Here is a 10,582-nt window from a genome sequence, read left to right as displayed (position 1 = left end):
TGAATAAATAAATAAATAAATAAAGAATGCCACCTTTCATTTCACAGGGCACACCGGACGGCGTACCAGCAGGTAAAAGTCGGAGTAATTAAATAAATACAAAAAGAATGGCTGGGGAATAAAAAAATAATACGTTTTAATAATAATTTGTTTTTTTTGTTATAACATGAATTTCACTCTCTCTCTCCCCGTATATATATATATATACATATATATATCTATATATATATATATATATATATATATATATGTATATATGTATATATGTATATATGTATATATATATATATATATATATATATATGTATATATGTATATATATATATATATATATATATATATATATATATATATATGTATATATATATATTTATATATATATATATTGTATTTTTTTTTTAAGCATTTTTGAAGGTGCGCCGCTACTTCGCGGATTTTCAGTTTTCGCGGGTGGTCTCTGTCCCCATTAACCGCGATAACCGAGGGTTCACTGTACTCCATAAAATTTACAAAAAGCGAGGTGAAACACTCAACCAGGGCTGCTTTTTTGAACATTTCTCGAGGGCCATGGCGAGCCATTTCAAAAAAGCTGCACAACTAACGTATAAAATATTGATAAATTTGCTCTGCCTGATGTGTGTGTAAAGTTTCCCGAGTTGTCGTTCATATTTAGAACCTCATAATCAGCGTTGTTTTATTGCCGAACAGTGCAATGCCACTCCCACAACTTTTCACGAAAAAGGACGAATTTCGTATTGTGACATCCTCATGGCCGAAACAGTCATCCGAGCATATATGAGGGCGACCTTGTTGAGTTGCACAGAGAAAAACATCCAAGAAAATAACTTGTATTAGCTTTTACCAGTTAGTGGCGCTACTACTACGATGAAAAATAAGTATGTAGATGTCTTCAGGGCTGAAGTATCCTCAAATGTGTACAACTTGTGTACACGGGCGGTTCCAAGCGGCCCCTAAGTTTAACCGAATGGAAGCTCCGGAGGAGGAGGGCATGCTCGCGACACAGTAAGCCGAAGAGGAGCACCTTCCCCGGGCACGGGCGGTTCCAAGCGGCCCCTAAGTTTAACCGAATGGAAGCTCCGGAGGAGGAGGGCATGCTCGCGACACAGTAAGCCGAAGAGGAGCACCTTCCCCGGGCACGGGCGGTGCCAAGCGGCCCCTAAGTTTAACCGAATGGAAGCTCCGGGGGAGGAGGGTGGGCGTGTGTCACAGTTAAGCCGAATTGGAGCACCTCTTCCGCCCGGGCACGAGCAGAGCGCGAAGCTGTCAGTTATGAATGAATAAATGAATAAATAAATAAATAAATAAAGAATGCCACCTTTCATTTCACAGGGCACACCGGACGGCGTACCAGCAGGTAAAAGTCGGAGTAATTAAATAAATACAAAAAGAATGGCTGGGGAATAAAAAAATAATACGTTTTAATAATAATTTGTTTTTTTTGTTATAACATGAATTTCACTCTCTCTCTCCCCGTATATATATATATATATATATATATATATATATATATATATATATATATATATATATATATATATATATATATATATATATATGTACAACTTCGAGAAGATAGGATCATCTGAGTCATGTTGCCGGAGCTTTTGTTGCCACAAAGTACAATCGGACTTTTCAGCACCGTAATAGCCACGCCTTTTGCCAAAACGTCACAAAATTCGGCAGAGAGTAAGATCATTGTCTTGAGTCTTTTCTGACTAATTTTCAGTCGGATTCGTCAAAAGGGCACCGTGCAGTACGTGAAAATTAAAATAAAAACACATTTTTGATTCCACTTGGCGGCGCTGTGTGTATAACAAAATAATAACATTAAGATGTCTTCAGGTCGGGACGTTTTATTTACAGGTGAAGGTTTGGATTTTTAGGAGCATGTGCAGGGGAGTTATTAAGCATTCATTTATTTGTATTAGGTTCATTTTGTCTTCTTATTATTGATATTTGACTGATTCATTAAAAGCAGACAATTATGTTTTAGGTTAATTTTTTACCTGACATGTTTCGGCGAGTCTTTCGCCTTCTTCAAAGTGTCGCATGATGGTGTCTTGAGACCCGTCCGTCTTTATCAGCTGATGTTCCATGAGGGTGTGACTTACCTGTCAAAAAAATGAAAAATCAGAGCAGTAAAAGAACAAGCACAACATGAACATTACAAATCAGCAATCACTGACCACTGCAAAAGGGAAAACCACATCATGGACCGGGTGAAGGGCAGGGTCATCCGCACCGAAGAGAACAAACAACAGCGCTGGATCAGAGAGGCCATTGAGATCTGCAAGCGAGGCATAAAAACCATGAACAGAGACAAGGGAGCCTTCATCCTCTCTACCACCTGGAGCAGCATCTTGGCGGAGTGAACGGACAGCGGGGGGTGTGACTTGCCTTCATTCTTGTGACAGGTAAGTCACGCCCTCATGGAACATCAGCTGATAAAGACAGGTCACAAGACACCATCATGTGACACTCTGAAGAAGGCGAAAGACTTTCGTATTGTGACATCCTCAAGTCCTAAACACTCATCCGAGCAAATATAAGGTAGATTTTGTGAACCTGCCCGGAGAAAAACATCAACGAAAATAATTTGTATTTGTTTTAACCAGTTGGTGGCGCTACCACTGCGATCAAAAAGAAGTTGGCAGCCGTCTTCAGGGCCTGAATATCCTCAAATGTGAAAATTTTCGAGAAGATTGATCATCTGAATCATTTTGCAGGAACTTTTGTTGCCACGGAGAATAATCAGACTCTGCGGCACCGCAATAGCCACGCCCTTCGAAGGAAAGTCACAAAAATAGGGATAGAGTAAGATCAATGTCTTGAGTCTTTTCTAGCCAATTTTCAATCGGATTCGTTAAAAGGGCACCGTGCAGTACGTCAAAATGTCAAAAATTATATTGATTGGCGCAAGGTGTATAACAGAATATAAACATATAGATGTCTTCAGGTACCGACTCTTTATGTACATGTGAAGTTTTGGATTTTTAGCAGCATGTGCAGGAGAGTTATTAAGCATTTTGTCCATTGCGGCGAAGGAAATCTTAAGTGAAAACTTTGAAGCCCCGCCCCCGTCATATCGTATTTCGGAAACAAAAGATTTTAGCCCCAGTGTTTGTCCCAGGTCTTAAGATGCTACAGACAGAATTTTAAGGCAATCAGATGAAGCCTTTAGGATCAGGGTGCAAAAGAATGACCCCTGTAAACATGCAAAAAAGGGCAAAAGTCGGACTTTCAAAAATTCATAACTCACTTCCTGTTCATATTAGACGTTAAAATATCAAATTTCTCGCTATGCCCGATGAGACTGCCAAGTTTGGTGAGTTTTTGTGCATGTTTCGGGGGTCAAAAATGCGATCGAACAATCGGAAAAATAATAATAATAATAATTTCTACAAAAACAACAGGGACTTCGCAGCGGTCGCTGCTCAGGCCCTAATAATAATAATAATAAAAGTAATAATATTTTCTACAAAAACAATAGGGACCTCGCAGCCGTCGCAGCTCGGGCCCTAATAACAATTTCTAGAAAAACAATAGGGACCTCGCAGCGGTCACTGCTCGGGCCCTAATAATAATAATAATAATAATTTCCACAAAAACAATGGGGACCTCGTAGCGGTCGCTGCTCGGGCCCTAATAATAATTTCTACAAAAACAATAGGGACCTCGCCGCGGTCGCTGCTCGGGCCCCAATTATAATTTCTACACAAAGTCCATTGTGGTGACCCGCCCCCTTTTAAGTAAATTCAAAATGGCCGACTTCCTGTAAAACCTAGCTCATTGCTCCAAGAGACTTTTTTGTAGGTCTTGGTCTTATACATACAGTGAACCCTCGCTACTTGGCGGTTCACCTTTCGCGGGTTCAGTGCTTCGCGGGTCTAAAAAATATTCGGGGGCATTGTAGTTTCGCCGAGCGGCACGACGGGGCGCTGGAGCGGTTAGACGGCCGGTGTGCGCCGAAGAAGAGCGTGGGCGAAGAGGAGAGTGGACGAAGAAGAGCACGTTCCCCCGGACACGATCGGTGGCGACGTTTCGCGCGGTTCGGACAGTACCAGAGCTCCGGCCGGCGTGCGTGGCAGTTAAGCCGTAGAGGAGAACCTTCCCCGGGCACGGGCGGTGCCAAGCGGCCCCTAAGTTTAACCGAATGGAAGCTCCGGAGGAGGAGGGCATGCTCGCGTCACAGTAAGCCGAAGAGGAGCACCTTCCCCGGGCACGGGCGATTCCAAGCGGCCCCTAAGTTTAACCGAATGGAAGCTCCGGAGGAAGAGGGCATGCTCGCGTCACAGTAAGCCGAAGAGGAGCACCTTCCCCGGGCACGGGCGGTGCCAAGCGGCCCCTAAGTTTAACCGAATGGAAGCTCCGGGGGAGGAGGGCGGGTGTGTGTCACAGTTAAGCCGAATTGGAGCACCTCTTCCGCCCGGGCACGAGCGGAGCGCGAAGCTGTCAGTTATGAATGTATAAAAGAATAAATAAATAAATGAATAAAGAATGCCACCTTTCATTTCACAGGGCACACCGGACGGCGTACCAGCAGATAAAAGTCGGAGTAATTAAATAAATACAAAAAGAATGGCTGGGGAATAAAAAAATAATACGTTTTAATAATAATTTGGTTTTTTTGTTATAACATGAATTTCACTCTCTCTCTCCCCGTATATATATATATATATATATATATATATATATATATATATATATATTTATATATTTATTATATATATTGTATATTTTTTTAAGCATTTTTGAAGGTGCGCCGCTACTTCGCGGATTTTCAGTTTTCGCGGGTGGTCTCTGTCCCCATTAACCGCGATTACCGAGGGTTCACTGTACTCCATAAAATTTACAAAAAGCGAGGTGAAACACTCAACCAGGGCTGCTTTTTTAAACATTTCTCGAGGGCCATGGCGAGCCATTTCAAAAAAGCTGCACAACTAACGTATAAAATATTGATAAATTTGCTCGGCCTGATGTGTGTGTAAAGTTTCACGAGTTGTCGTTCATATTTAGAACCTTATAATCAGCGTTGTTTTATTGCCGAACAGTGCAATGCCACTCCCACAACTTTACACGAAAAAGGACGAATTTCGTATTGTGACATCCTCATGGCCGAAACAGTCATCCGAGCATATATGAGGGCGGCCTTGTTGAGTTGCACGGAGAAAAACATCCAAGAAAATAACTTGTATTAGCTTTTACCAGTTGGTGGCGCTACTACTACGATGAAAAATAAGTTGGTAGATGTCTTCAGGGCTGAAGTATCCTCAAATGTGTACAACTTCGAGAAGATAGGATCATCTGAGTCATGTTGCCGGAGCTTTTGTTGCCACAGAGTACAATCTGACTTTTCAGCACCGTAATAGCCACGCCTTTTGCCAAAACGTCACAAAATTCGGCAGAGAGAAAGATCATTGTCTTGAGTCTTTTCTGACTAATTTTCAGTCGGATTTGTCAAAAGGGCACCGTGCAGGATGTGAAAATTAAAATAAAAACACATTTTTGATTCCACTTGGCGGCGCTGTGTGTATAACAAAATAATAACATTAAGATGTCTTCAGGTCGGGACGTTTTATTTACAGGTGAAGGTTTGGATTTTCAGGAGCATGTGCAGGGGAGTTATTAAGCATTCATTTATTTGTATTAGGTTCATTTTGTCTTCTTATTATTGATATTTGACTGATTCATTAAAAGCAGACAATTATGTTTTAGGTAAATTTTTTACCTGACATGTTTCGGCGAGTCTTTCGCCTTCTTCAGAGTGTCGCATGATGGTGTCTTGAGACCCGTCTTTATCAGCTGATGTTCCATGAGGGTGTGACTTACCTGTCAAAAAAATGAAAAATCAGAGCAGTAAAAGAACAAGCACAACATGAACATTACAAATCAGCAATCACTGACCACTGCAAAAGGGAAAACCACATCATGGACCGGGAGAAGGGCAGGGTCATCCGCACCGAAGAGAACAAACAACAGCGCTGGATCAGAGAGGCCATTGAGATCTGCAAGCGAGGCATAAAAACCATGAACAGAGACAAGGGAGCCTTCATCCTCTCTACCACCTAGAGCAGCATCTTGGCGGAGTGAACGGACAGCGGGGGGTGTGACTTGCCTTCATTCTTGTGACAGGTAAGTCACGCCCTCATGGAACATCAGCTGATAAAGACGGGTCACAAGACACCATCATGTGACACTCTGAAGAAGGCAAAAGACTTTCGTATTGTGACATCCTCAAGGCCTAAACACTCATCCGAGCAAATATAAGGTAGATTTTGTGAACCTGCCCGGAGAAAAACATCAACGAAAATAATTTGTATTTGTTTTAACCAGTTGGTGGCGCTACCACTGCGATCAAAAATAAGTTGGCAGCCGTCTTCAGGGCCTGAATATCCTCAAATGTGAAAAATTTCGAGAAGATGGATCATCTGAATCATTTTGCAGGAACTTTTGTTGCCACGGAGAATAATCAGACTCTGCGGCACCGCAATAGCCACGCCCTTCGAAGGAAAGTCACAAAAATAGGGATAGAGTAAGATCAATGTCTTGAGTCTTTTCTAGCCAATTTTCAATCGGATTCGTTTAAAGGGCACCGTGCAGTACGTCAAAATGTAAAAAATGTTATTGATTGGCGCAAGGTGTATAACAGAATATAAACATATAGATGTCTTCAGGTACCGACTCTTTATGTACATGTGAAGTTTTGGATTTTTAGCAGCATGTGCAGGAGAGTTATTAAGCATTTTGTCCATTGCGGCGAAGGAAATCTTAAGTGAAAACTTTGAAGCCCCGCCCCCGTCATATAGTATTTCGGAAACAAAAGATTTTAGCCCCAGTGTTTGTCCCAGGTCTTAAGATGCTACAGACAGAATTTTAAGGCAATCAGATGAAGCCTTTAGGATCAGGGTGCAAAAGAATGACCCCTGTAAACATGCAAAAAAGGGCAAAAGTCGGACTTTCAAAAATTCATAACTCACTTCCTGTTCATATTAGACGTTAAAATATCAAATTTCTCGCCATGCCCGATGAGACTGCCAAGTTTGGTGAGTTTTTGTGCATGTTTCGGGGTCAAAAATGCGATCGTACAATCGGAAAAATAATAATAATAATAATTTCTACAAAAACAACAGGGACTTCGCAGCGGTCGCTGCTCAGGCCCTAATAATAATAATAATAATAATAATAAAAGTAATAATATTTTCTACAAAAACAATAGGGACCTCGCAGCCGTCGCAGCTCGGGCCCTAATAACAATTTCTAGAAAAACAATAGGGACCTCGCAGCGGTCACTGCTCGGGCCCTAATAATAATAATAATAATAATTTCCACAAAAACAATGGGGACCTCGTAGCGGTCGCTGCTCGGGCCCTAATAATAATTTCTACATAAACAATAGGGACCTCGCCGCGGTCGCTGCTCGGGCCCCAATAATAATTTCTACACAAAGTCCATTGTGGTGACCCGCCCCTTTTAAGTAAATTCAAAATGGCCGACTTCCTGTAAAACCTAGCTCATTGCTCCAAGAGACTTTTTTGTAGGTCTTGGTCTTATACATACAGTGAACCCTCGCTACTTCGCGGTTCACCTTTCGCGGGTTCAGTGCTTCGCGGGTATAAAAAATATTCGGGGGCATTGTAGTTTCGCCGAGCGGCACGACGGGCGCTGGAGCGGTTAGACGGCCGGCGTGCGCCGAAGAAGAGCGTGGGCGAAGAGGAGAGTGGACGAAGAAGAGCACGTTCCCCCGGACACGATCGGTGGCGACGTTTCGCGCGGTTCGGACCGTACCAAGGCTCCGGCCGGCGTGCGTGGCAGTTAAGCCGTAGAGGAGCACCGTCCCCGGGCACGGGCGGTGCCAAGCGGCCCCTAAGTTTAACCGAATGGAAGCTCCGGAGGAGGAGGGCATGCTCGCGTCACAGTAAGCCGAAGAGGAGCACCTTCCCCGGGCACGGGCGGTGCCAAGCGGCCCCTAAGTTTAACCGAATGGAAGCTCCGGGGGAGGAGGGCGGGCGTGTGTCACAGTTAAGCCGAATTGGAACACCTCTTCCGCCCGGGCACGAACGGAGCGCGAAGCTGTCAGTTATGAATGAATAAATGAATAAATAAATAAATAATTAAAGAATGCCACCTTTCATTTCACAGGGAACACCGGACGGCGTACCAGCAGGTAAAAGTCGGAGTAATTAAATAAATACAAAAAGAATGGCTGGGGAATAAAAAAATAATACGTTTTAATAATAATTTGGTTTTTTTGTTATAACATGAATTTCACTCTCTCTCTCTCTCTCTCTCTCTCTCCCCGTATATATATATATATATATATATATATATATATATATATATATATATATATTTATTATATATATTGTATTTTCTTTTAAGCATTTTTGAAGGTGCGCCGCTACTTCGCGGATTTTCAGTTTTCGCGGGTGGTCTCGGTCCCCATTAACCGCGATAACCGAGGGTTCACTGTACTCCATAAAATTTACAAAAAGCGAGGTGAAACACTCAACCAGGGCTGCTTTTTTGAACATTTCTCGAGGGCCATGGCGAGCCATTTCAAAAAAGCTGCACAACTAACGTATAAAATATTGATAAATTTGCTCGGCCTGATGTGTGTGTAAAGTTTCACGAGTTGTCGTTCATATTTAGAACCTCATAATCAGCTTTGTTTTATTGCCGAACAGTGCAATGCCACTCCCACAACTTTTCATGAAAAAGGACGAATTTCGTATTGTGACATCCTCATGGCCGAAACAGTCATCCGAGCATATATGAGGGCGACCTTGTTGAGTTGCAGGGAGAAAAACATCCAAGAAAATAACTTGTATTAGCTTTTACCAGTTGGGGGCGCTACTACTACGATGAAAAATAAGTTGGTAGATGTCTTCAGGGCTTAAGTATCCTCAAATGTGTGCAACTTCGAGAAGATAGGATCATCTGAGTCATGTTGCTGGAGCTTTTGTTGCCACAGAGTACAATCGGACTTTTCAGCACCGTAATAGCCACGCCTTTTGCCAAAACGTCACAAAATTCGGCAGAGAGTAAGATCATTGTCTTGAGTCTTTTCTGACTAATTTTCAGTCGGATTCGTCAGAAGGGCACCGTGCAGTACGTGAAAATTAAAATAAAAACAAATTTTTGATTCCACTTGGCGGCGCTGTGTGTAAAACAAAATAATAACATTAAGATGTCTTCAGGTCGGGACGTTTTATTTACAGGTGAAGGTTTGGATTTTTAGGAGCATGTGTAGGGGAGTTATTAAGCATTCATTTATTTGTATTAGGTTCATTTTGTCTTCTTATTATTGATATTTGACTGATTCATTAAAAGCAGACATTTATGTTTTAGGTTAATTTTTTACCTGACATGTTTCGGCGAGTCTTTCGCCTTCTTCAGAGTGTCGCATGATGGTGTCTTGAGACCAGTCTTTATCAGCTGATGTTCCATGAGGGTGTGACTTACCTGTCAAAAAAATTAAAAAATCAGAGCAGTAAAAGAACAAGCACAACATGAACATTACAAATCAGCAATCACTGACCACTGCAAAAGGGAAAACCACATAATGGACCGGGAGAAGGGCAGGGTCATCCGCACAGAAGAGAACAAACTACAGCGCTGGATCAGAGAGGCCATTGAGATCTGCAAGCGAGGCATAAAAACCATGAACAGAGACAAGGGAGCCTTCATCCTCTCTACCACCTGGAGCAGCGTCTTGGCGGAGTGAATGGACAGCGGGGGGCGTGACTTGCCTTCATTCTTGTGACAGGTAAGGCACGCCTTCATGGAACATCAGCTGATAAAGACAGGTCACAAGACACCATCACAGGGTTCGAAGTTAACTTTAAAAACTGCTTGCCCATAGGGCAAGTGCCACTAAAATTTGCCTTGCCCGAGTGGCCAAATTACTTGCCCAACTTGGGCAAGTGACAATTTTTTTTCTCTTGCCCTGAGTGACTTTTTGTATGACAAAGTGTCTAATTACAAATTGCATGAATTTTTTGTTCGGACAGTTCCCGCCTAGAAAGAATTAAAAATACGTTACAATCATAAGGGTTGCTTATAGAAAAATGTATCATGTATTAACACATTAATTAGGTGTCTGCTGACCCAGGATTATGTTATTGTTATGTTATGTTATATATGAAAGAGAATGTGGAATGACACTGAACGATGGAAGGTGGAAGGATGTGGAAAGATTGTGAATGACATTGAATGATTTGGAATGACACTGAAAGATTTTGAATAATACTGAATGACACTGAATGAAGTAAAACTTTCTGGGAACGGGCCAATTCAAGATAGCTGCCGCACTGTGGGGGAGGCTTTGGTACCAAATTTGGAAAGAGACCCAAACGGTTGGGTCCATTTTATATCAGTGTGGGGGTGAAACGTTGGTCTCGGCGGAGCTGTCTGAATATTGGAGAAGTTAGAAGACAAAGTAAAACAGAACAATTAAAATCACTCTTCAAATACATATTGTTTGGTGGGCAGAGCATGATTTACAGCTCACCATTTTATTGCATGCACCAAGCATGTTATACATTTTTCTGTCCATGGGATG

Source organism: Idiotropiscis lumnitzeri, unplaced genomic scaffold (assembly GCF_059441095.1).
Source record: "Idiotropiscis lumnitzeri isolate Australia: NSW breed Sydney's pygmy pipehorse unplaced genomic scaffold, RoL_Ilum_1.0 HiC_scaffold_105, whole genome shotgun sequence".
NCBI classification, from domain to species: Eukaryota; Metazoa; Chordata; class Actinopteri; order Syngnathiformes; family Syngnathidae; genus Idiotropiscis; species Idiotropiscis lumnitzeri.
This window is presented reverse-complemented; position numbering follows the sequence as displayed.